Genomic DNA, 7,622 nt, shown 5'->3' with positions numbered 1-7,622 from the left:
GAGAATAGCATTCACAAAAACTCTCCCTCATATAGCAAAGAAATTAGAGTGGAACATCAAAAAGATTAGTTGAAATGAAGGCAAATAACTCTCGAGTCATTGACAAGTAGGTAGGTACATTCCCATACGATTTCTACTTCTTTTTTATATTCTTTCTTCCAAACTTTTCGCACTTTTGACTTATTCAGAGAAACCACCCGAAAATAGTTCCAAAACGAGTTCGTTCCGTAGATTCCATGTCCAAACACTCAGCTCCGCCGCCGCCCATTACCAGAAAAGAATTCTGGAGAATCTTGGTATCACTTAGCTACAAGGATTGTTCCTTCTCCACAAAAAAATCATCATCTTTTCGTTTCTGTTTGTGGTTGCTTTTGGTTTTTCCTGTTCCACCCTTTATTCTTTTATTTTTTTTTTAAGAGAAAAAAAATCCACCCTTTATTCTTTGTTCCTTTTCTAAAGATTTTGTTCTTCTTTCTTTTCTTTTCTTTTTTTCTTTTTTTTTTTTTTAAAAAAAAGGAGAATACATTCCTTTCTAAAGATTGATTATGCTTTTAAAAGGTAAAGTCAAAGTGCATTCAGAGAGAGCGATATGACGTTCGCCCAATAATCATTTTTTTTAATAACAAGCACTAGAGAACTTTCAATAATGAAAAGGAAAAATTACAGACATAAATCAAACCACAAGATTTGGGATAAAAAGTCTGGATTACAATCTCACCATATGTTGATTCTATCAACATTCCTTGCATATTTAGCAAGATAATGAGCAGCTTCATTAGTATTACGCCCCCAGATTTTGCTTGGGATTGGACGGACATCGAAGCATTGGGACATGCAACACAATGTTACCTAGCCCTGTTCATGACATATAAGATGCAATATTCCTAACATGCATCTAGCATTATGCAATATTCGTAGAGGATAATATTTTTTTTAGCAATACTATGCACCAAACTTATAATATCTCAAATAGTTAAAACATAATTCATGCATGCTTAACAAAATAAACATCCACAATTACAGAATGGGTCTCAGAAGACTGTAATCTCAAAATAATGGAGACCTGGCTCCATAATTAAATTTCCAAAATACACTATTGGGCTAATTCGTTGAGTTATTCGTGTAACTCGACTAACGATGCCGAAATACTATCCAAAGACCTAACTATGGAAGCTGCAAGCTCCGCGTTGCATCTACAGTGTCTAGTCAACCTCCTTTAGTCTATCAGTGTCTGTTCATTGCTTTGATCCTGACACATCACCTACTATTCGGGGGAAATGGTAGTCGGGACTATCACGGTGAGATTTGATTACAAATCTCAGCAAGTTAACAAGAAACTTCCACATGTTAATGATGCATGCATGGCAGTAAAAGTATGAATGTATAATCAAAGTTATAAGTAAGCATAACATAACTTGAACTGAAACTGAAACTTAGCTTGACGTGACATGACATGTACGTGTAAAACATAACTTGGACTAGCAACATAGCATGAACTTGAAACATAACATGTACTTGAAACATAGCATGAACGTGAACATACATAACATGAGCGTGAACTTGAACTTAACATAACGTGAAATATGATTTGAACGTGAAGTAAATGAACTTGAAATCTTATTCAATAAAATTAATTAATAAAAATGATCATACGGGTGCTACACGGGTTCTCTTGAGCTGTGTGTCCTTGCCGATTACAACATCACAACACATGTGTCTAAACCAATTGTGAGTGCATTAATACGTACTCCACAGTTGTTGTGGCCCCACGTATTCTACATGTCACAATCGCTGTGTCTCACGTAGTGTATGCTCTATAGTTGTTGTGACCCCATACTTCATGCTCCACAGTTATTGTGGTCCCATGAATTGTTTGTGTCACAGTTGCTATAGACACACGTAACATAAAGTGTGGCTCAATCGACGTTAGTGTCTGGCGCACTCCGGTGACTAGCTAGTTAGGCCCCATTCGCAACCTGTTGACTGTACTTCGTTAACCCAGGAAATTTTACACCTATTTAGACACTCCAGCGTGAACAAAGGCATTCCACTAGAATATTACCCTATCCTAGTGCTTAGGGTGGTGACTGACATGAATAACTTAACTGACATACATGATATTTTGTAACGTGATATGACATGAACGTGACATAAAAGACAGAAGTCCTGATGTAGTGTAACGTGACATTAGCGTAAGATGACAAATATGACATACTTTGAGACATAAATGTAACAGACAACATTCCATAACATGGCATACATGTAACAGACAATATTTCAAAACATGACATACTATGTAACATATAATATTTCATAACATGTGATATTGAATATTACGTGAAATGACATACATGTAACAAATGACATATGTAATGTGTCATACTTGTAACAAATAGTAACATGAGACAAAATGTATTGTGTAATAGATAAAATTTTCGTGATAGAAAAATTCGTGTAATAGATAAACATGCAATGACATGGCATGACATAGTATATATAACAACATACAAATATAAACTGTAATTCCCTTACCCATCACACATACACAGTAAACTGATAGTAAGTTAAGAGCTAACTTATCTCGATCGTCACGTTCTATGAAAATAAAGCGCGAAACATGAGGAACTAAAAATAGTGATTCTAAAAAAAATTAGAAATTTTATCACTAACAATTAGAAACATGAAAACAAACTAACTTAGAGTAAAATTACCATTTAACCCTCTACATGTAGAAAAATGAACAATTTATCCCGAACTTAAGGATTTCACATCCCAGTTCCAAAAATTACCAAAATTTACAATCCTCATGTAAATTTTGGCCTAGACGCAAATATCAACTCAGAAAATTTTAAAACCATTTACAACTATGAAAAAATCACTATGGTTGAAACATTCAAATGCTTTTTCACTTGATTTTGGTTGCAATTTCTTCCATCTTCAAGACCTATGATTAAGCCAAAATTTTGTAACAAGGATATTCCTATCCTAACTTTTAAAACACATTTAAAATATTCATTAAGAAAAGCTAATCATCAACACCAAAATTTTTGTAAAAAGACCCAAACTTTTTAAGAAAAAAGTAAATCCTTAAATCACAAGTTTTGCCTTAACAAAAATATCTCCAAGAATTTCAAAAAAATCAAATCTTACTATCATATTCATAACATCATCCTAAGATAAACCATGTTTTAAATCATCAAACAAAAGTCACCAAAATCACAAAACAACACTTGGAGTTTTTGGTTTTACATGTAATCTAAAACAGAAACTTTTCTCTCAACTCACTTTCATCAATCTCTTGATCCATGGTTTAAAGACATGTAATCTTCAAACTAAAACATCACATGGTTTAAATATGAGTCCTAAAAAAGATCCAATCATCAAACTTAAAATCACATGGCTAAAACTCAATAAAACATGGATCTAACCCAAAAACATTAAATCTTAAGCCGAACTGAAATCCTCTTGCATAGAAAAATCATATCTTTAAAACTAATATTAAATATTTTCAAAATAATATCTTAACATGTATATAAGAGGCTTAAGATCATCATATAAAAATATCAAAGCCTTTGGAATAAGATTAAACAACGAAATATTCAAACTTTCTCAAAACAAAAACTGTTTTTCCACTTCCAGTTTTCAAGTTTATAGATCTAGGGAAATCTATCATCAAAAGCTTTATTCATGCAACAAAACCTCAATGAACATTCATAAAAATATGATAACAACACTCCATAAAATGTTCAGACCAAGATATGTCTATTAGCTTGGTCAAAAATTCCAAAACATAACATACTCTCTAGTTTCACGCCCAGAATGACTTTACCATGGTTTAAAATACTTTTGACCAATCAAATGACATGGAATGAGACTAATAAGATATCCACAGAAACTAAACTCAAAGAAGAACAACTTTTATGAAGGAGTTATCATGCGAACATACTTACAAAGGGTTGAATATCTCCATGCACAAAGACCTAAAAATCTGTCCAAGAAAGCTCTTTTGAGTTACTCTCTAAGAATGGGGTGAAGAAGTGATGAAAGGGAGTGAAATGTGTCTTGCACAACTTTAAACTTCTGGAGGGGGAAGTTATGAACTTGAATGACCCTTGATTGGAGGTGTCTATATGACAAAAAGTGAAGAATAGAGTGGAGCAAGGACTGCCTGCAGCATCTGTGAGATATAGAGGTTGATGGAGTGGATTTCTTCTTCACATGAATGCACTATTGGGTGCAGCCAATGGAAGTGAATGGTTTGCTATGTGGGGGAGGGGACTTCTTCAAGAAACTTTGCCAAGGTGGCCAAATTCATGGGCCTTGGTGGGGCCTCAACCAAGTGGCTTCAATTTGGGGTTTAAAGGGAGTTTGGTTAGGGTTTGAGATGCTATCAAGTCCAAATTCAATATTTATTGGCCCAAACAAATTTCCAAGAATTAAAAGGTTGGATAATGATGTCATAACAAGGATTTGATTAATTAATAGTACGTGGAAGTGATTTAATCAAGTAATTAAATACAATGCTAGAAATCGGATTAAAAAGGGTTTGGAGGTCAACTTTAGGATTTGGGAAACCGTTTAGGGTTTCGGTTTTAACCAAGCTTTTGGGGTTTCAATTGGATCCCAATCATTTAGGGTTTCCCTAGGATTGAAACACTCTTTGGTCTGGCACAATTTGGTTGATCAGATGAAACAGAACTTTACGTAGGTGGCATGATCTCATACCTTGATTTCCTTCATAGAACTATCTAATGGTTCCTCTTTTTTCTAAGTGTCTAATACTATTTATTATTTATGGCTAAGATCTTTCCAAGTGTCTAAATAAAATTCATCCAATCTAATTTGGATATTCCACACTCTGATTCTGAAAACACTGTACTGTGTGCACTTATCGAGGTTATTATTCACTCCAAAAAAATGCATAATAACTTAGTATTGAAACATCCTAAATATTGTTATTAACCTATAGTGAAAATTGCTTACCAAAATTCAACCCCGAAGTGCCCCTAAAAATAATTTTGCAATTTCGAACAGACGTTTCATCCGAAATTATGAAAATGAGTTATTGCGCCATAAAATCCTAAATAATCAACTGAGTATAATGGTGTAGATCATAGTGCATTCTGACATTTCTAATTATCTCAAATAATTATACTCATATTTATAGCACTATAGTGAGTGATAACACTGACTATGTTGATAAACTAAAACCTGTGTGATCAGTTAATTCGTAAAAACTTATGAGATTTTTACGAGATTCCTAAAGTCAATAGAAATTCTACCAGTGAATTTCTAGCGGGCTGTTACTTCCTCCCCTCTTAAAAAAAATATTTCGTCCTCGAAAGCGAAGCAAGTACAACCATAAAATACTCTCAAAAGAAGAAGTTGCTTATCAATCTACTGTCCATCATTGGTTGCCTCATCACGCCCAAGGGGCAGGTAACGCTCTTCCTGAGGTAACACCTTCCCCTCGTAGTCAACACTATTCTTATCTACAACCATCACTTGGTTACACGAAATAACTACCACTATAGCATAAGGGTATAACACTCCCAAAGGTTACTGCTTAAACTTAATGACTTTTAGACTGACCTTCTAAGATTCTGAATCCTTACTTAAATGAAATCATTATTCCCCTTACTATTCAAAGAATTATCTACAACGTATATATAAATATATATATATATATCTACCATTCTTAACTCTCTCCCTCAAATCCTATCAACTTGGATTAGAAGCCTTCCACAAAGTAGGTCAAGTCATACCAGCATACTCTCTAAATCTAAAATTTTAAGTATTCAAGCAGTTCAATTTGGAAGAATTTAATTCATACACAATTGAATTCATTTTCTCTATTTCCTCAAGGAATTCTATCTGCCTAGGACTAGCTTAGTCCTTTATAATTATAACGAATCGTTCCTCCTCCTAGGTGGTACCTCGATAAACGATTAGCTATTAACTTCAACTCAAGATTTTTTATCTCATATGAATGGCATAGCTATTCTATCCATCATGAGTTGCCTCTTATTCTGACTCTAAACAAAGGATTTGTTCCTACTATTCATGTAAGTCCTCAAAACCAAGATTTATTACCCATATAAAAGTCTCCAATATAAAAAGGCCATCTACGTTTTCCACAAACACAATGCTTTGCCAAAAACACTTAATGGCAGCTGGATAAAACTACCATCATAAGTGAATCTTACTATGGCCAAATCCTCTCCCAAACACTTTACTCTTCCGCCACAAATTCATTTGGATCCTCAAAATAAAAACAACTCCAAATATGTGGAATACTAATTTATCAACCTTTAATATCCTTCCTCCAATTGCTAAAGGGCTATTCTACATCTACACTAATATGAACAATAATTCTCTTCAAGAGAATTGTTACTCTTACCACCTGGTTAACAATTCGGCTTCCGAACTAAACTCTCGGGTAACACCACAATTACTAAAAACAGGGACTCACTTGAATCAATAGCGTACAAGTTACAAACTTCAATGACTTGACATTCCCCAAAATAGCAATAATGCAACAATACAATCAATTGCAATTAAATCAACCTTACATAAGCCTAACAATACCTAGGTCTTAGAAAAAATACCAGTGACGGTGCTAACTTCTTCAGTTCCTGGGGCGTCAGCATCTATGTCTCCTTGAGTGACAGCAATACACTATCATGGGCATGTGTTGCCTCGGCTTTGGTTTGTAGCCGTTGTTGAGAGAAACTCCATTTCTTTCATTTCTCAAAGAAACACTGGCAGTCTTTGATCATATGAACCAGTTGGCCACACTTGAAACAAGTTTCCAACGCGATTGTACTTGCCTCCATGGTGTTTACCGCACTCTCCACAAGGTGGAAATGTGATCGGCATTGAGCTCACAGTCTCAATACCTTTTCCTTTATCTGATGCAGTAAACATCTTCTTCTTTTTCGAACTTTCTTCAGCAGCATATGATGAAGTCATCTTCCTCTCCGAAATGATCAGGGCTGTCGAACCCTTCTACTCTGTCTCTGCTATCGCGGCCACGTTTATCAACTCTTGATAATTCTCTATTCTTAGGTAAGTTACTTGGCTACGGATCATTGGCTGAAGTATAGCTTGAAACTTTCGTGCCTGCATACTTTGAGTAGAAATCAATTGTGGTACAAACCTTCCTAACGCCATAAACATAGCGGCGTATTGCTTTACAGTCAAACTACCTTGAGTTAAAGTCGCGAACTCATGCGCCTTCAACTGTTTGACAAAATCTGGTAAGAATTTGCTGTCGAATCCTTCCTTAAATCTCTCCCAAGAGAGTGCAGCCAAACTTCCTAGTTCCCTAACTAGAAGCTGCCTATGCGTATCCCACCATATTCCAGCTTCTCCTTGGAATAAGTATCCAGCTTATAGAACCTTCTGGTCCTCAGTACATCCACAGATCTCGTATGTCCTTTTGAGATCCATAATCCATTTCTCGATTTTCAGTGGCTCTTCATCACCAGAAACGTTTGGATAACGATGGATTAAGAACTTCTCACACAGACAACCTTTGACTTCGGGTCTGGGCACGTGCCCTTGCTACTGTTGCTGTTGTCTAAACATGTCAGCCAGCAGACGTATAGCTTCAGCTAATC

Source organism: Juglans regia, chromosome 3 (assembly GCF_001411555.2).
Source record: "Juglans regia cultivar Chandler chromosome 3, Walnut 2.0, whole genome shotgun sequence".
NCBI lineage: Eukaryota > Viridiplantae > Streptophyta > Magnoliopsida > Fagales > Juglandaceae > Juglans > Juglans regia.
Note: the sequence above shows the minus strand (reverse complement) of the source record.